At 43.1% G+C, this 20610-nt stretch overlaps 1 protein-coding gene and 1 long non-coding RNA gene across 3 annotated transcripts in view; one reads left to right on the forward strand and one right to left on the reverse strand.

The window, feature by feature from the left end:
- Nucleotides 1-20610, forward strand: part of adkb (adenosine kinase b) — a 116246-nt gene that overhangs the window by 52940 nt on the left and 42696 nt on the right. The gene's annotated exons all lie outside the window — the stretch shown is intronic.
- Nucleotides 812-20116, reverse strand: LOC119479247. Its single transcript, XR_005204648.1, has 3 exons — nt 17940-20116; nt 5361-5372; nt 812-1322 (listed from the first exon to the last, which is right to left on the reverse strand). It is a non-coding gene; the product is annotated as an uncharacterized LOC119479247 (long non-coding RNA).

Below are 20610 nucleotides of genomic sequence, written 5' to 3' on the forward strand. Positions count from 1 at the left end.
TGAGACCCTCTACATTCAAAATGACTGTTCCCCAACTCTATTGCCAGAGGAGGACAAAATGTTAAGAGGCTTTATTCAGGAAATGCCTCGCCGCGCCTTTCGCATTGTCAATATATCCATTCATCCTTTGTCGAGTGAAATGAGCTATGTTACCTATTGAGACAATACAGCTCCATTCTCCCTCTTTTCCCCTCGTCTTTTGTGCGCGAAGCTGCAGCACAGTGTGAAATTGTTCTACATGTAATGCATTCATTCATTTCTCTTTTTTTTTTTTTTTACGTGAAGACAAGCCAACAGGTGCTGTGAAAGTGTGAAAATTGATTATTCAAGTTCATTCGGCTTTACGCCCTCCTACACAATCTTCCCCCTACAGACAAAACACACACACAGATTGAGGAGGACAGATGTGCGCTTTAGACATTCACACACACTCAAGCTGCACCGCTGAGGTCTTCACTTACAGCTTCTGGGGTAGGATGGCCCGCCATGCTCACGTTTCACTGTTTGGGATTATGTTTAATTCTGGCAGATCAACATTTTCTCTGATCTCAAGTCAAGATGATAGCCCTGAAATTGCACCGCATTCCACGTCTTTAAGCAGTTCATTATCGGCATAAATCAGCATTACAGCCCCAGCCATCAACATACTCCTTGGCATATCGTCCCAAGTGAAATTCACAATGGTCTCCCTGTTGAACACAAGCCCTCTAAACATGAGTGTACTGTAGTCCAATAATGATGGAGGTTTCATAATTAGCCGCCCAGTCGCAGAAACAAACACCCCCCCCCCTTTACCAAAAAAAAAGAAGCCGTCAGTGTTTGTGCCAGAAAGCAGATCAGTCAGTCCATCCTCCAGAGTTTGTGTGGTCTCATTTTTAGCCTCTGCTTCGCATTAGCAAACACGGCACATCCTCTGCAAATTGGCAGTTGGGCTTTGCCCACATCCGACAGTCTTGCGCGCAGGGAAAAGCTTCCGTGGGATTTGAGGGGGGATAGAAGGGCCACAAATGGGTGTTTGTCAGTGCTTGGAATCTCAAACGTCGTTTTCAGCGTCCCTCCTGGGCCTCTTTGTCAAAACAGGGGGGATCATTCGCTTTATTAGGGTCCCATTCGCACTTCCAAAGTACTTAGCCAGATACACTGCCACAGCTATTCCCACTTAATACTGTGTGGCGTGTCTAGACCGGTGTTCACTAAGGCCTCCTCTCTCCATTAACCTTGTCGAGAGCACTCAGATGTATTTACCCAATTTACAGCCAGATTGTACATTCTCTCTCTCTCTCTCTCTCTCTCTCTCTCTTTCTCTCTCTCTCTCTCTCTCTCTCACTGTACCAACCTCTGCTGTGTATTAATGTGCTTTGTTGATTTTCATTAAACGACTGCTGGGCGGTATACGCAGTCTTGTAAACTCTAATCTGTAAATGTAATTACCGAATGGCGCGCACGTGTGTACGTTAGCATGTTATTTGCTCGCTCGTGCGTCCGCAGTTTGTCGGAGCATGTGTGTTAAAGAGGTGATTGATGATTCCTGGCAGAGGCTCTCAAGGTGCCTGCTACTATGTGGTGTGATTGGATGAAAACAGAATTATTAGAGAGGCTCTCGCAGCCAGTCTGGCTCATCCAGCAGCAGCGGCGGCGGCGGCGGCGGCGGCAGCAGCAGGGCTGGTGGCAGACGCAGAGCAGGGAGGCAGCACTGCCATTTCTCACAAAGAGAGAGAATGTTGAACTCCTGCCAAATGTTTGGTGGCAGGCTGTTGCTAGGAAATCTGGGTCCTTAGGCAAATCATTGCACAAAGACCAATAACAAAGGCGTGAGGGGGAAGAAGGAATGGCTAAACGCATTTCAGGCAGAGGATATCTCTCTTTTTTTTGTGTTGAATGCCATCACTGCTGCAGTGATGTTTACAGTTATTTCTTTCCCCGACGATTGTAAACATCAGAAATGGAGGGTGATGTATTGTGTGAAGGGGAGATGAGTGACTCTAATTGGTGGGGGTGATGTGTGCGTGCTGGCCCAGTTAGCCTCTTCTCCCCTCCTCCTTCCCTTCACTCCCTCTTTCCTTCCATCCCCATCCCCCTTGGCCCTCTATGGACACCCCCCTCCTCTTCCTCCTCTCCTTTTGCTGTCTCCTTTGCCCCCCCCCTCCCTCCATCCTCTCGTTCTCCAGTCTCTCACACACACATACACTTGCTGCTAAACACACACAGCGTGCACGCACACATTCTGCAGCATACCACTGGCTTGTTTTTCTTACCACTGAGCGCTTTGCCCTGTAATTTGATCTCCACTGCTTGATGCATCCTCCACGATGCCACTTTGAATTAACCTATGGCTCCACAGCTCTCCTTAGCCCCGCTTAATAAAAATGGCCTCTCCTCTAACTTATGCCATTTACATTCAGGAGAAAAAAGAAGCACTTGGTCCACCTCATGGTCGTGCAGGGGGAAGGAATGAAGAAGAGGGGAGACGTACAAGACAATTGACTGTGAAAAGGCCTGTTAATGACTGGGCACAGATGGTCCGAAATAACCCAAGGATAGACGGAGGAGACACTCGCCTCTGCCAACTGGCCTCATACACAAAACTCACCCAACGAGACACAAGCTGCAGCGCTGTTAGGTCACAAACCTGATCACAGCTGTGGACGCCATTCGTTTACGCCCTCAGCTAATGGCGCAAGCTTGCAAGAGGTTAGCCACGCCCGAGGAGAAAACAGCTAGCCCACCTTTTTTGGGGTTTTTTTTTTCAAACAGCGCAGCAACTTAGAGGAGAATGCCTCACACTGTTAACACTGGCACACTGCATATAGCATTAATTGGCAGTTGTATTCTTGCCCTCACTGCAGGGGAAAGCTGAGTTCAGCTTCAGTCACCGTAGCATAATATGCAAGAAAAAAAAAAAGAGGCGAAGGGGAGGGCAAAAAGCAGGAGAAAAAAGCGCAATACTGGCACCACAAGCAGCACGTCAGCCTGCTTACACTCCAGAGTGGCACACATATACACACACATTGTTACTCCGCCCCACCAGCCCCTGCAATTTGCAGCCAAAAAAGCGAAGGGAGAGGTTTTTTCTTTCCACACACACACAACTAACTGACATCTCATCAGCCAGCCGAAGGGCTGATTAGCACAGAGGTGACTGCGGCTGTGTCTCTGTCCAACTCGGAGGACCACACTGTCCTCACGCTGACCTTGAGCTTCCTCTCTTCCTCTACCCTTTTTCTACTCTCCCTCTCACCACCGCTCTTTATCTCCAATATTCCTCCCTTCCTCTGTCTCCACCTCCTCCCTCTCCTTTTTCTGTCTTTTCTCTCTTTCCTCTCCTGTACTGCACCACTCTGCACTGCCCCTGTCCTTCCACATAGCCAGGGAGGGATCACGAGGCAAAATGCAGGCAGTGGAGAGAAAGAAGGGAGGGAGGGAGGGAAGAGAAGTGGAGGGGGGGGGGAGAAAAAAAACTGGCAGGCTCCCCCTTTGTCTGCAGGCGATCAGTTACAGTCTTGGTTGCCGATGAAATTTAATCCCCACCGCATTTACATGCCAAGTTTGACTTCTGGCAAGCCTTATTAAATAGATTTGTAAATCATTTCATCTTGATTAGAATCTGTTCTCAAGGGATCAACATTTTTTCGCCTTGCTTGTGTTTTGTTATGTGCACAATCTGTGCCCACCGGTGTTAAAAAAATTTGAAAGTCAACCCTTGGTGGTGTTATTTTTTCCTGTGTGCGAGCGAGAGCGGAGCCGTAGGTTTTAGGGGACAAAGAGCGATGGGTGCCAAGTCCCGTCCGTCAACCGGCCAAGCCACTGTGTCAGCATGTCTCCCATCTCTGGAGGTCATGTTGGTGGGCGAGCGACCGCTATGATGTGTATTCTCTTTATTAGGCTGACACCACAGTGTCTTTAGCATGGAACAATGTCATTTCAAATTGTGTCTAATCAGATGGCATTTTGTAATTGCCAGCGAGCATCTTATGAATATGAATTCATAATTGTTCAATTACAAGCCGACTGCATCATATTTATTGGCTTTTTTTTTTTTTTTTTTTCTTCTCCCGCTGGCCTGGGCCAATTATAGGATTTAAATCTTGAGGCAATCAAGTGATAAGGGTGAGGCGTTTAGTGTTTGCTGTCACTATATAATTCTCTCGAATGTTAAACATGCATCTGGGAGGGCTGTATTTGTCAGAAGGCTGTGCGTGGAGGTGCACCTGCCTAATTGAGTGGTAATGAGCTGTCAGGAGTGCGGGCTCGGTGATTGGCTCTTGGCGGGGCGTCCCGTGCCAGTGGGACGTATGGGCTGGCCCGGCCCTGCTGGAGGATCAGCTCCACGGCGCTGCAGGCCTGAGTGGGCGGAGCGCGGTAAATTAGGGTGGAGAGGCCAAACGATGCTGGCTGCGGAGACATCCTGTGGCTTTCACTCGTCTGTGAGATTTATTTAGGTTGTTTACAATTATCCTTACTCCTGATTTGGTTTCACTTCTTCATGTCAGAGGGGGGGAAGAAGATTTCAGATGTTTTTCTTCAAAGTAGCAATACTGTGCTATAAACATACGCCATTAGAAGTAAAAGTTTAATTTTTACTTAATGGAAAAATGTGTAGCATTTAGGAGAATATATTGGCAGAAATTGAATATAATATTAATAAGTATGTTTTCTTTAGTGTATAATCACCTGAAAATAAGAATCGTTGTTTTCGTTACCTTAGAATAAGTCGTTTATATCTACATTGGGAGCAGGTCCTCTTCACGGAGCTGGCCGCCACGTTTCTACAGTAGCCCAGAATGGACAAACCAAACACTGGCTGTAGATTAGAGCTGCAATGATTAATAGAATAATCAATTACTTTTCAACTATTAAATTAATCGCCAACTATTTTGAAAATCTATTACAGTTTTAGGAAAAAAAAGTCAAAATTCTCTGATTCCAGCTTCTTAAATGTGAATATTTTCTGGTTTCTTTACTCCTCTATGACAATAAACTGAATATCTTTGAGTTGTGGACAAAAACAAGACATTTGAGGACGTCATCTTGGGCTTTGGGAAACACTGAGCGACATTTTTCACCATTTTCTGACATTTTACAGACCAAACAACAAAACGATTAATCGAGAAAAAGTAATCGACAGATTAATCGACAATGAAAATAATCATTAGATGCAGCCCTACTCTAGAGAGGGCCATTCGCGTTTTTGCGTTGGCCACCGTAGTTCTCCTACATGCTTGGCACACAATAGCTTTAAGTTTAAGCATTAAATGTAAAAGTACTTGTTATGCAGATTGTTATATTAATATAAATGCATTATATTATTTGATTATTATTACTAAAAATGTCTTAATGGAGCTCATTGAGATGTAGCTAACTTTAAAGATGCTCTAAACGATAACAATTATTTGCTATGTAAAGAGATAGTGGAGGAGAGAATGAAGTTGCTCTCCCTCTGTGTGAGCTTCTGCCCCACTGGCTAGCTCACGGCCCGCCGCTCTGCACTGCTCTCATATGGCGGTTACAGCTGATAACGCTGTCGGTTGGACGACAGCGCCGTTGCAGAAGCGTAGCACCACCCTCCGGTTCCCCCCCCAGGTTAACACTATTAGCTCTCTCAGCAGTGTTGCCGTTGTTTTCACTGTTAGTCAGCTGTCGCCATGAGAGTTGTGTGGAGGCAATAGAAATGCTCCGAAGCTCGCATTTAGCACTTTTAAATTACATTATAAACTGTTGGTACCTTGTAACAATGCATCATATTTTATAAGACGATCATATGCTTTATGTAAAATCTTAATCTACAAAGTAACTAGTAATAGAGATCAGATAAATGCACTGGACTAAAAAGTATAATATTTCCCTTTGAAATGCACTGGAGTAGTATAAAGTAGCATAACACTGAAATACTCATAAGTACGCATAAGTAGAAGTCGTCAAAATTGAACTGTACAGTACCTCGGTAAATGTACTTAGTTAACCTCCCCCCTCACACAGTTGATTGTTCCATTTATTTATTTAACGACAATATAAACACAGTAAGCTGTAGCAAAGCTCATCTGTTTGAAATAGTTGTGGAGAAGGTTTACAGGATGTCAGGGTTCATCTCATTTTGTTATGATGGAGTTCTCATCACAGTGAATGGCATCTATTTTGGTTTAGATTTGTGTATCTGTGTGATTTATTTTTATATATTTATTTATTTATTTGTTAGAAATGTGCGTGGAAAGACTTAAAAGTTGGCAGGGCTGTGCTGGTGTTATTTTGGGAGTCTTTATTTCTAGCATCCTAATTTGAACAACAACAGGAGAAAAAAAAAGAAGCTTTAATCCACTGTATCTTGAGTAATTGCCTCTTGGTGAGGAGTGGGGTGTGTGGGGGGCACATTTTTGGACGCTGGCAAGCTTCCAGGCTGTAGTCCATATTACTCTACCAGCATGCAATGACTCTCTCCTTGTACACCCACGTTACCTTGTAAAAACAGTTTTTCTTCTTCAGCAGGGAAAACACCATGTCCTTTCACCCCGGATTACTGTGTGCATCTGCTCCACAGGCAGCAAGTCTGTTTTCCTCTCTGCCTCGCTGTAAAAGGGATGAAATAGTTCAGACTTAATGATATTTCTACTTTCCTTCACCTTGTCCCTTTTGCTCCCTCTGCATCAAAGCACTCGGTGTGTGTGTGTGTGTGTGTGTGTGTGAGAGTGGGCCTTTTTTATTCATGAGACCAAGTTGTAGAATAATGTTTCAGTCCTATACTGGGATGTTGTGGCCATTTGTGCGAGTTCCATGGCTTAATTGAATAGACTGAGTAATTATTTGTCAAGTAATGCTGAGCAGAAAATAAATAGCCACTTTGCGGCCGTGAATTGTGCCTGATGGCCATGTGTTGATACTCTCACCAGGGAGAGTAAAAACCTGCTCTACTGGCTAAGTATCTGATTAAGATTCACATGATGAAACCGCAGACGCTTTAGGATAGTGTGTCTCCTGGGCAAAGATAGTGAGTAGAGTTAAGTGTCAGACGCTGTTATATTATCACGCTGGAGCATAAAGCCTCGACTGAATAAATATCGCCGGAATATTCTCCTCGCCACAAACCATCCGCAGCACGCGGGTCAACTTGACAGTTTTTTTCCGAAAAGCAGCCTACAAAGAATCACCACAGATGTGCATCTCTGCGCAGCAGATGCTGGACACTGTTCTTTGAGAATTGTTTCCTTCTGCAAGGTTTCATTTTTCCCTTTTATGTCGCTGTAATTTGTTTATGGTCTGTAATAAGCCTGTGCATATCTTCCTTCTGCCAGTTTGGCCTTGGTCCATTGTAAACTGCCAGTAATTTTTTCTCTCTCTCCCTTTTTAAAAGAGACTAATGACTTCTGAGGATAATATAATATTTTGTAATGATTTGATAATTCATTCATTTAAGTTATAATCCTGAGGATTTTCATTATAGCACACCTCAATTTTCATACTATTAACAGCCAGCTATTTTTCTGCAATAGCCATTTTATGTATACTGATACACCAGTTTCTCATCCGCCCGCTGAGTCGAGACCGTAAAAACGACAAGTTGTGGTTTTATGGGGTGTTAAATGCAGGACTTTATCTTGGCTGGGAGCATAGACTGTATATAAGAAGTGGACGTAGTCACGGTGACGTCACCCATTGGTTTGTGGACTATGATTTTGAAGCCTCAAAACTAACTTTTCTCATAGACTTCTATACAATCAGGCTTCTTTTTGCAACCAGAGGAGTCGCCCCCTGCTGGATATTAGAAAGAATGCAAGTTTAAGGCACTTCCGCATTGGCTTCACTTCTCAGACCCTAGAGGTTGCCGCCTGGCCGGGAGCAGTGACTTCTTCCGCTGGTTGCCTGGCAACCGCACAATGATGATGATGACTTAACACATCGGTTTTCATACTAATTAAACAAACAACATATAATGTGTCAATTACGGAGCTTTAGACGTGCTGGTAGGCATTTTTTTTTCCTTTTGACAGAGGCAGGCTAGCTGTTTCCCCCTGCTCCCAGTCTTTATGCCAAGCTAAGCTAACCATCTCCTGGCCTTAGCTTTGTATTCCATGGGCAGAAATGAGAGTAGTATCTATCTGATTATAACTTTAGAGAGCATTTTGACATATGTATCTGAAAATGGAATATATATAACTAATATTTTTTTTTTTTTTTATTAATTTTTAGGTTTATAATGAAAAATACGCATCAGTAGTTCCCAGAGCCCAAGGTGATCAAAATACTTGTTTTGTCTGACCAGCAGTCCAAAGATATTCAGTTTACAATTATTACATTTTTTTAAAAACGTTTTTAAATGTGCAGGATATTTGCTTGATAAATGCTGATTAATCAACAAATGGTTTCACTGCAGCATCAAACTGCTTTTTGTGTTTCAGTAAGCATGTCTGGGGTTAGCACATGCAGTGTGAAAGTGTTTATTTTTCATACATGGTCCCACTCAGACATAGGCTAGTACTCTGACCTTATCTATTGTTTCTCAAGTGTATATTGTAAGCAGCTTTGGAGGCTTTATAGAGACTTAGCCGGCAGGGCTGCCGTTGCTCTGGTGGAACATTTGGACCTCTGGCAAGTGTCAGATTTTCAGCAGCACATTAAATCTCTTAACCCAGTTCTCTCTTTTTCCCCTCCCCTTCCTCTCTCTGTCTCCCTCTCTTCCTTTTTCCCTCTCTCTCTCCTTCCCATGCTAACAAGCTGGCTGTGATTTATTTTTCATGTGTGGCGTTGTTAGCCTCCGCCATTTTTTTTTTTTTTTCTCCCCGGCATCTAAACTCTCGTGCCAGTGGTTAGCCTGGTGCCCAGGCCCTGAGGGGGCAGAGTGGAAACGCAGCCAGAGCAGCTGCACATCCACCCCGACCGGGCAGAGTCCTCCAGTCGCACTGTGATGGAGGGGCCAGCGCCACTTTGATTAGCATGTCCGTCCTTATTGGCCAGCTTGAATGTCATGTACCGTGAGCCCAGTCGTCTAATGCTTCAGCTGGCCAACGGGGCCGCTCCCTGCAATTACTGATAGGGCTGTCTGTTCCAGCGCGGAGGAGAGGCCAGGGAGAGCGCCAAAGTGCCAAATGATTGTCCTCGGGTAAATAAAAAGCAGACATCTTCCCTTTTTGATGTCCTATATGTGCGTGCCTTATTTTCAGATGCTGTGGCGCAATCACATTTGAAAGCATTTTGCGCTCCCAACATAACAAGGGGGAACCAATCAAAACAATAACTGTGGTTCCTTTTGACAAAGCCCTTGGCTCACAATTGTCAGAAGATGTAAGCTGACTCATCCACACAAGAAGGGCATGTATCCCTGGGAGCGAGGGGCGCAAAGCTATGATGAATCTTCCCCTCTGTGCTCTCCTCTCTCCGCTGAGCCTGCATGGATTAATTACATGACTAGTAGCTAGTTTAGTCCCATTATTTATTTTTTCTAATGAATAATTTCACTCTCCCTCTCCGCCTAGATTTTATTCTGCTCAGGACTTTTTTCGGCTTCGCCCCGTGGAAATAAGAATGCATTGATTATTTTCCATCTAGCAAATATCCCACCAACTGAGGAATAACATGCCTTTCCCCTAATTGGTTTGTTTATCTTGAGCAACAGACTCCGGGTTTGTTTGGACTCTGGCTGGCATCCACACACTGCACCGCTCCTCGGCATGATTACTCACCTTGGGAGGAGGCTGCTGGAGCAAGGTTGATGTTCCCCGCATAGACATCAGGCTGTCATTCTCCCCGCTTATGTGACATCATTTGCCAAGACAGATTTGTTACAGGAAAAATAAATTCAGGCCTAAAAAGGGATTGATTTAAGGACAGGCTGCGAGTGGAAAAAAAGGCGACAGGAGGGATGGGGGGCTCCCAGACACATTTCACCACTGAGAGGGCTCGGGCCGGATCCAAACAAGCTGCCAACAGAAGATGGATTCTGGCTTCATGTATAATTGATAAACTGTATGTTCTAGGTGTCAGCTTTAAAGAGAGAGCTAGGACTATATCAGGAAGCTATTTTTCCTCTCTGAGGCGAGCATCATTTTTATTTTGTCCTCCCCCGTTCTCTGGCTTATCTTCTCAGTTCAGAAAGCCCCGTTGAAAATTATCGTTTTCTTTGAAGACGACGTTCGGGAAGTGCAGGCTTTAAAAGCACATCCTGTTCCTGCGCCTATTAGGAGTGCTAGTCCAGGGCAGATAGCCATCTGCAAAGTTGACTGTACATCCTGAGTTATCAGGATTAGCCATCTCACTCTTGACACCTGGCACATTAATATTAGCTATGGGAGACTCCATCCTGCTGAAAGCAGCATAAAAGGATTAATGCAGCGCTTATCCTTTTGGAAATAATGCCCTTTATTGAGCGGATTTGACACTGTAAAGGCTAATGATGACATTGAATGGAGCGAGAATAAGTAATGGCGCATCATCCCGTGTCACGCAGCCAGAATAGTCGCTATTTGCATTCCGACGGCTCAAACTGTATTGATTTTGCTGAAGGCATTGGGGTTGTTTTTCCTCCGCAGCAGTAAGAAAGTGTTACTCAATCATCAACGTCCTGTAGCTAATGACAGTCCTCTCCCTGTAGGCCCAATGACACGCTTCGCTCATCGTCACATCGTATGCTACCGTCTCACCTCTGAGCACTTTGAGCCGCGGCGATTACTGTACATGAAACACAATATGCCAGCATGTCACCCTGCCTGCCTGTCACGCACAGACTGCAGGGTTAATGTGGCTTTGCCCACTCACTTTAATAGTAGTCAATTTGTATCCTGCCAGTCAGATCTGTGAGTGGTATAGTACACGTTGTACCACAAAGGCTTGACTATTTTAGTGGACCAGAGGAGGACCAACTTTGTACTCTGTAATTTCCCTTTGACACAATATAATAGCTGTTAAAAGCAGTTTTCTATTGTGTTTTTTTTTACATACAGGACTTGAAGAAAAGTGGCCTGATTTCATATTATTTGTTTTGTCCACTTGACTCCAAATGTTGCTGCATGTAAACAGGAAATGTGCCTGCATGGGGTAACCGGATCCCGCCACACAGCGAGCATCTAAATCAAGCTAAAATGATTGTAATTCAGTGGGAGAGAGTCTCCTTGAACCCCTAACATGATTTGATTATAAAGAGGTTGAACAACTGTAATAATAAATCTGTCACATTTTTAATAAGATGTGCCATTTTGTATCAGGCATTATGACGCTGAGGGCCAGACAAGTGGCCATCAGGGCCACCTGAGAGCATTCGCTCTGTTCTTCCCGCTAAATTGCCGCTTCCCCCAGGTGTTTTTTTTAGCTGACAAGATAGTAACCTTATCAATCACAGCTGCTTCCCTCCCTCTCCCAAGGACTCGCGTTGATATGTTCTAAGTGCTCTCTCCTTTAGCGGTTTTAATGGGAATATCGCATGCTCATTTCAGCGATGCCTCCCTGTTTCTTAATGAGCTGATAAAGCCCCAATTATGGAGGCAAATCCTGATTTCTGATTTGCATTACCGACTCTTGTTTCGCCACACACGGCGGAAATGTTCATGATTGAGGTGCCGAGCTGCCTTTCCAGAGACTTCCTCGGTGTGTGTGTGTGTGTGTGTGTGTTGATGTGCATGTGTAGGGACACAGGAGATGGACAGATTAGATTAGATACAGTAGACGCTGCACGGCCCCGGCCGTTTGTGCGTAGAATGTGATTTAGTTGCGAGGTTCGAGACGGGCTGCGGGGCTGCTCTGGGCTCTGTGATGGGTGAGGGGACAGACTGACAGTGACAGTGGGGTGGTAATGGCTCCGAATGAGGAGGAATGGTCCCTGTAAGGCCCCCTCTCCCGGCGGCAGAGCAGAGCAGCCCTGTCCAAATACACTGCAAAATGAATTCTTCTCTACACCTGTTTTTTTTTTTTTTCTTCCTCCACAGAACTAGAAATGGAGGCTATTTATAGCTTCACCAATGTGAGGAGAAATGGTGAAAGAAATGGAAAAACGCTACCCTTAAAGAAATCCAGCCTTCACTTTTATTAAGTATCAGCAGCTGCAGTGACGCCACAGCCCATCAGATGTTGAGACATCAGTGGAAGTAAAAAAAGAGGAGAGAATGTTGTATCACATTGAACAGGAAGAGATAGCCAAGAGGGAGACGCGAGGCCGATCAAAGTTGACCTCTGGACACGTCATGAGAGATGTGGACATATCAGTATGAGTGCATAAGATTTCCCAGGTTTGTTTTCGTACAGCCACATATTTGCCTCCCTTGCCCTCCGCGCCCTTTTTTATCTGTCTCTGAAACTGAAACATCATGTCTAGAACTTTGGCTCGGGAGCTCTGCAGTTCATGAAAAATGCATTCGCTCGCTCTTTTTCTAACTCTTCGCCTCTGATACCCTTGTCATATCATATCCATGTCATGTCGGCGTGCGTATTAATTATGTAGCAGGCGCAGTTGTGGAGACAATATTGATGCAACTAGACGTCCTATGTATATTACTCGCCCGTCGTTGGGAAATATAAACAAGACTTAATTGAGGATGAGAAGACGCTTTAATGTTTAGCCTTGTGAGTAAATAATTCTTAGCCAGTGTTTACAGGAAGCATTTTTTTTCTCTCTCTCGGGCTCCATTTCATTCTCAGAGTCTCGCTCTATCCATTCAACCGTTGTGGTCACTTTTTTCCGGTTCAACTGAGGTGTTTGACCCGGCCAACCCGCCTGGGCTTAGCCCCTCTTTTAGCTTAGTATTGCAGACAAACGGCACCCAGTAGCACATTTTGTCGGTGTCCCAAATTGCAAAGGTAATTTATTTCCTTGCAAGCAAAATTATGCATGAGTAAGAGGTCATGTTGTAATATAAAATTGCTCAGCAGTTGCAACCATGCCAGATCTTGTGTGGGATTTGTGTGTCTGTTTATGACTCCTTCTCTGTGCTGTAATCGTATGGAACTGTGATAGCACTTCTTGAATATATTCCCCTCACCAAATGAATATCAGGAGGGAACACAGTTCTGGATGGTTCCTCTTGAAATACAGCTGTTTCCCTCCGGTCCTCTTCCTCCTCCTGTCACAAATGGTCTCTCAGGATTAAAACCACTACAGACACTTCAGAGAAATTAATCTTCTTCCAGGACCTCATTCAAAAGTTGCATTCAAAAAAGGAGGGGAGAGAAAAAAAAGGACTTACACACTTGTTATGTGTAGTGCCAAATCGGATATCTGTGTTCCTCGCAGATATAGATTAAATACAGCACGCTGTGAAAGCATATTTAAAGGTGGTAACCCTGTCGTTGCCAACAACTGAGTCGACACTGATTGTGTGCGTTTCGTAATGCTAGAGTGATTGTTTTACAGCATGGTGATTGCAGCGGTTTGGCAGGAATAATTGGAAGTTCAAAGCGTCGTCGATCCGCGAGCGTAGCCTGGGGATAGGTTTCTGGAGAAGCTGACACTTCAGACGTATTATGAAGCCATCACGTCTAATTTGCACATGCCTCTTTTGTAATTTACCCGCAATTCAGAGGAACAGTCTCCTTGCTCGGCAGCACAATGCACACTCTGCTTGCATTGTTCACGCTCATTGGAAGAGACACTGAGTGAATGAGTCTTGGAGCTCAAATAATGTGCAGCACTGTTCCTGTCATATTTGTTGCCGTGTAATGGCTCCTGATTTGTAGTTTCCTGCAGCGCCTTTTTCGATTTCGGGTGTACGGTGTGCACACAGCAACTTTCTGTGCATCCAGTCCAAGCAGCTTGTTTACAACTCGCCATCGAAAGCAAACGCTTGACAGATAAAGGACCTCAAAAACGTGGTTTACAGTCTTTGAGAGAGGGGGGAGGAAACCTCTTCAGAGGAAGGACTGGGGTTTTCCACATGCCGCCCAGACATTCTCACACATATTGAGTTTGTCTGTGTGCATCTTTGAAGATGCAAATGTGTCAACCACATGTAACCAACCACCCAGCGAGAAGCCGAGATGCTCAACTGCCTTTCTCACGGCTCTTAAATGGCTGCCAGTGATCTTCAGCAGCTCTCTGCGTGTCTGTGAAGCCTGCAGTTCTTTTTTAACGGACAGATTAGTTTTTGTGGTCTATTGAATAATTTGTGCACATTTATCACAGAGCAGAAACGTCAGTTTAACCACATTAGGAGACGGAAGAGCGCTTGGCTGTAAAATTTTACGACTTGTCGTGTAGCAAAGTGTTACAGTAGATAGTAAGTGTAAGCTTTTATAATGATACAGAAGCCATTAATTGGCCATTAATGTAAACCAGAAGTTACTAGAGTCAGTAAATGGATTTATTGTTTTTTTTAGCAGGGCTGTCAATCGATTAAAATATTTAATTGAAATGAATCGCATATTTTTTATCTTTACAAAATGTAACTTAAAGGGAGATTTGTCAAGTATTTAATACTCTTATCAACATGGGAGTGGGCAAATATGCTTGTTTTATGCAAATATATGTATATCTTGATTATTGGAAATCAATTAACAACACAAAAAAATTACAAATATTTTCCAGAAACCCTCACAGGTACTGCATTTAGCATAACAAATATGCTCAAATCATAACAAACTCAAACCCAACAGGCAACAACAGCTGTCAGTGTGTCAGTGTGCTGACTTGACTATGACTTGCCCCCAAACTGCATGTGATTATCATAAAGTGGGCATGTCTGTAAAGGGGAGACTCGTGGGTACCCAGAGAACTCATTTTCATTCACATATCTTGAGGTCAGAGGTCAAGGGACACCTTTGAAAATGGCCATGCCAGTTTTTCCTCGCCAAAATTTCGCGCAAGTTTGGAGCGTTATTTAGCCTCCTTCACTATAAGCTAATATTACATGGTTAGTACCAATAGATTCATCAGGTTTTCTAGTTTCATACAATGCCAGTATCTTCACTCTAGGTTTAAAACTGAGCCCGCTACAACCTAAAAATCACAAGCATTAAAGACATTAGTGGCGTTAAAACAAATTTGCGTTAACGCGTTATTATGGCGTTAACTGTGACAGCCCCTAGATCTATTTTGCATGACAATACAGACTTTTTTGATTTTGAACATGAAGTCGCTCCTTAATCAAGAGAATATTTATACATCAAACTTGCCAGCCAGCTTTGACGTCTGGTGCAATAAAAAAAGACAGCACATCATAGCTTGGCACATCCTGACAGAAGAGACATTCGTAAATTATTGATGTTTTCCCCTCGCTCTGTCACCTATCGTCGCACTATCCCTCTCCACTACTGGGTTTTTGAAATGCAAGAGTAGTAGCCCTGCGGTGTGGCAAAGTCATGTTAGCGGCTCTCATTTCAATATCTGAAGTGAAAGGTCGGGATGATATATTCCGTCCTGCCGCGGCGACAGTGACTTACACGCCACCGGTTCAAGATGGTACACTTTTTTACGAGGCCCACCCAGCCTGTCGAGCAAACTGATAATGAATCAATCTGTGTGAAACATTTATGGGTGCCCCCCCCCCCCTTTCCCTCACCCGCCTTGCGTGAGGCCAATTAGAGCATCCTCGGTGGCCCCTGCTGTCTGAGTCAGGGAAGCCCCTCGCATTGTCATATCAATATTCCTCTGTTGATCCCCAGCTGAGGCGAGTCCGGCTGCTCTTTCCTCACATGCTAATTTGCATTCGCCAGCGTGTGTGGGAGATGCTGGTTGCCTCTCCTCCTTGTTCCCAAACCTACTGTTGCCTCCCTCTCTCTGTCTTTTTTTTTTTTTTTTTTCCGAGAGGGAAAGGTTTCTTGATTCCTGGCATGCCAGAGAAGGGTCCTCTGAGGATTACATTGGCTAAGCCCTTATCACTCCAGGAAATTCACTGCCTGCTTAAAAAAGTGGTAGGAGTAGAAAATCAAGGGGAAGTGTTATTCTTTTTAAGTTTCTCCCTATTCCCATGGAAAGTTATTACGGGTTTGAAGAAAAGTCCTTTTTTTGGCACTCAAGTTTTCTCGTAACTACATTTCATATTTCACCCTTCTTTTTTTTTTTTCCAAGCGGCTGGTGGAATTTTAGAAGTGGAAAATGTGAAGGCAGGTGCTTGAGAGAGGGAGAGAGGGGGGAGGTTTTTAGGGAGGGCTGCGCTCACTGGGAAGCGATGTTAAACATCCAGGGGAAATGTTTGTTATTCTAATGGGATACCACCATGGTAACAGCTTTTAGAGACTCCCAAGGCTTTGTGCGGAGTATATGCACGCTTTCATCAATCTCGCCTAATTTCTTTGGGGATTAGCAAATATAATCAGTCCTTTTCTGCAAGTCGTCACCTGCTTATCGACATGAATATTATGGTGAAATTTAGCAGAACACAGCCGCCGTCGCATGTGGAGAAAGCAATACCCGGGCCATTAATATAAATCACAAATTGAAGTGAGTCACTAAATGGATTCAAAAGTCATTAGTATTCATTGTGCTGAATGACATCCCAGACAGAATAGCTTACATTTTGCACATACCTACTTGATTTTTTTCCTTTTTTTAAACCCTTGCAACCGAGACCAAAGCACTTTTGCTCGTATTACATCTTGAAGTTAAACATGTTTCAGACAGACGTAATGAATTATGTTATTTTCAGATTTAATACCTTTACAAGGGTTTTAAAGGCAATGGAGTGAACTCATTTACAAGACTTGGGGAAAAAAAAGGAAACCCCCGCCTGATGAGGAGCCTCCGTGTTTAAAAGGCTCCAATAACTCGTAAGCCCCTCTCAGTTTTATACCTTTTCCTTCTCTCCCTCTGCAGATTTCCTTAAGTGGCTTATGTGAATTGCAATTGCCACATTGAAGCCGGGGAGTGTATACAGAATACATTTCTTCCCGGCCGTGACCAGCTAACAGCGCGTTGAACTTGTGCGTGTGGTGATGGAGGGGTTTCACACACAGCGCTGCGGCGCCGTGGGAGTATAGCCTGACCCAAAGCTAAGCCCCCAGCCGGAACAGCCTTCCATCAAACTCACAACACTGCCCTCTTATCTACTGGCATTTCTGTCTGATACAAACAGCCAAGACGTGATATAGTTGGCTACATGTCATATCTGGCATTGTACTCCGCTCTATCTGCTCCCCCCTCTCCACCCTCCCTCAGTGAAATATAATGCTTTTAACTCACCAGCTTTTTGCCTCGGCTATTTTTTCCATCTGTAGCAGAGACAGAGACCAGTGTGTTTGCTCGTCTTGGCCAAAGGCCAAAGGCTCTTTCTGATATAATCCCCACCATCGATCAGACTTTGTTTACTCTAACATGGTTTCTCTCCCCTCCAGCAATTAGAAGGCAACCTTCCACCTCCTGCTCCACAGACCAGCTTTATACGTTTATTTTTCCCTTAAGTGGTAATTTTTCATGTTGCGGCTAAGCTCTAAGAAGTGTGGGTGTATATTAAGTAATGGATACTCTTCAACCAGACTGACACGTTGGATACCAAATGTTTTTGTTAATGTTTCTTTGTCTTTGAGGAGAATTCTCCAGTCACCAAACCTTATTGCACTGTACTATCAGTACACTGTATTATTTAGGGGATGCTTCACACATTTTCCTCCTCCACATCCTGTGTGTTTCATTTAAGGCTGCCCCACTTAGAAATCTCAAGCACTTTGAAATTTTAGAAAAAATGGATTGTGGCTGTAGAAGCTGAGGATGACTCTCCTGTCCGTCTGAGAGGCTCTCGTCATAATAAATCAGGCGGGAGAGCGACTGGTCGTCTCTGTGGTCTCAGCTAAAGAGGTTTATAATCACACAGAGAGGAGAACGTTTCGCTTTATTGGTAATATCGTGATCTCAAATACAGTTATGACCAATTCAAGCTGTTGGTTTTAGTGCTGAAATATTTACCTGGACTCAGTGAGTTGAATTAGATGTTGATTTGGATCCGGTTTCATTAAGATCTAAGAAATAGTCAGATGTTTAAGTTCTTCGGTTGCACTAAGCTCTTCGGTTAATAGATTTTAAAGGTGTTATTGGTAACATTGATAACATTCAGCAACTAGATGTCGCATTCTTCCTCCCCCGTTCCATTGCTTTCACTTCAAAACAAGTTGTTGCCAGGCAGTTACCGAAAATCTCAGCCATTTATCATTTTTTTCCGACGACCGAGAGATACCGTGTGATACCAACGTTGTTATACTATTGGCTCACAAGTCTTGTTAGATGTGGGAAACAAGCGTCAGATATCTTCCACAAAGGACCTGCCAACATGTTTTAAATGATTAATTTCTTTAAATAAGACTCTTTTCTACCTAGAGTATTGTTGTATATTTACTTTTACTTTTATTTGATTGAAGTGTGAAAGTGATGCAGCAAATCAAAAATTCCCAAAATGGAACAAAAAAAGTAGTGTCCATGAACACAAAAAAATCCTACAATGCAAATGTAAATGACTGTTACGCAGTATTACACCTGTCAGTGAGGGTGAAAAGTGTTTAAAATCTAAATTTATTGCCCACTATAGAGTATTAAGTGTTCATTATGTAGAGAATAGTGAATGAGTGACCTGTTTTTATGAGCATTTTCTATTTGTGCATAAAAAGCCCTGAATGGAAACACTGTTGAAGTGATGATGAAAAACTGAAAGTCGAAATATCACAAGAAAGTTTTTATAGTTTGCTGAGATGGAAAAGTTTGTGTATTTATAAAAACAAAATGCAACAGAGTGCAATGGAAACACATGAAGCATCTTATGGAAATGCGCATTGATTTTGCAGATTTTCGAGAAATCCTGTTGAAATGTACACTAAATTTGGATGGAAACTTGATTTAAGACTTTTTAAACTATGACCGGGCAAGCAACCAATCCTAGCTGCTCAGCTCTACCCGTTCCGACAGAAAACAAACAAAGCTGTCACCAGTTAAAAGGACACTTTTAAAAAGAAAATTGGAAAAAAAATTACTTCAGTTAATAGTATTAATGCTACAGTTTAGGGCTGAAACTAATGATTATTTTCATTGTCAATTAATCGATTAGTTGTTTGGTCTAAAATTTGATTTTGCATTTTTGTTATTTTTTTTTCAGGAGCAAATGACATGTTCAAAAAAGGTGTACAAACCTGTTACAAAATGCAAAGGAAATCAGGACAACAGCAAAACATACATTATGAGCCATGTTATCATTTTATTTTGGTCAGTTGGTTTCAAGTCAACAAGTGTCACTGATTGTTACCATAGAAACATAGTATCTTGTAGCTCAACCTTTTTAGGCTTAAATTACTTAAAGTGTCTAACTTGTATTAGGCTAGTCCAAGAGTAAAATAATACTAGTTTAACCCTGTAAATGAATACAACATATCTTCATGAAACAAGTGCCTGATGTGTATTAGGATCCTGTTCAACAGAGAGTTAATATTAACATTGTGGCTAATAAGTCTTACAGAATTATCAAAGGCAAGCGGCATGCTCATGCCTCTGAACAATTCTGATTTAACATCTAACACATCGCTTCACCCTGTTACTTGTGCCTTTGGCAGACAACCCTGCTGACGCCTACCAGCAGCATCTGAATTTTTGTGATTTTTTAGGTTTTTGTTTGATGCTTAAAGAAAGACTCATATTTTCTGGCTGTGATTATTTATCTCAGCCCGAGATGCTATTCTCAAGTGGGAGAAGCTCTTAGTACGCTACACTGCTAACGCTACTCGTGCTTCGAGGGAGGGAAATGTCTGGGCAATAACTTTCACAATAACTCACAGACAGAACTTAAGCACGGGAACGGAGGCCAACTTTTAATGGTATTATCATGCATTCACTTAAAAGTTTAAAGTTCTTTCTGTGTTTCAGTCTTTTGCTCTTTCTTTTGATCACTAAGATTTTGAAGTCCTGCGGAGGTATTTCCATCAGCTGTGATTAGCCGTGCACAGGTAGGGAAGTACGCTTCACTCAGCTGAGAATTTTCAAGGTAATTTCAAGTTTTAGCAGAAACTGACCTCTTCTCTTGATGATCAAAACACCGAGTCTTCATAGAACGTATTCTTGCATCGACGAGACTAGTAAACTTTCTGTAGAGCGCACTGCTTCCTCTTTGTATGTTTACATCATCTGTGTGCACTCAATATTTCTCCCTCTTGGCCTGAATAAAAACAAAGTCAATCAGAGTTGACTCGTAGCACCACCGGCGCACCAGGAAGATAAAAACATGTGGAGTGAATAAACAAGCTCTAAAGTTTCCTGGCCTTGACGGTATTTCTTACCGCTTGTCATTTTATATAGCTGTGTCGTTTTTTGCATAATTCCACGGTGCATTGGCTTGGCTTGATTTGATTTAGGACCTCCACTTTCAAGGAAATTGGGCTTAGGGTATGTAAGTTCACACTTCTTGCCTCCTGGCAATTGATTTTTTTTCTGAGCTTGATTTTAGTGCTGTTGCAAGAGCAGTAGTGAGTGTTAGCAGCACCGTGTTGTGTCACCGAGGTCCAAAGATACTCTAACCTTAGTGGGAGCTCAGTGGGAGTTTATAATTTAAAGTTATCAGGTACAGAGTTAAAGGGAAAATATGTTGATTTGCTGTCGCTCTAAAACAAGTAGTTCAGTTGACAGAAAATCAATCATTTTCAAGTCATTTGTCAAATGCCAAAAATTCTAATAAATAATTTCAGCTTCTGTAGTGTGATAAACGTCCTGGTTTACGCTTTTTGTATGATTGCAAA

The sequence above is a fragment of the Sebastes umbrosus genome, chromosome 20 (genome assembly GCF_015220745.1).
Source record: "Sebastes umbrosus isolate fSebUmb1 chromosome 20, fSebUmb1.pri, whole genome shotgun sequence".
Classification (NCBI taxonomy): Eukaryota; Metazoa; Chordata; class Actinopteri; order Perciformes; family Sebastidae; genus Sebastes; species Sebastes umbrosus.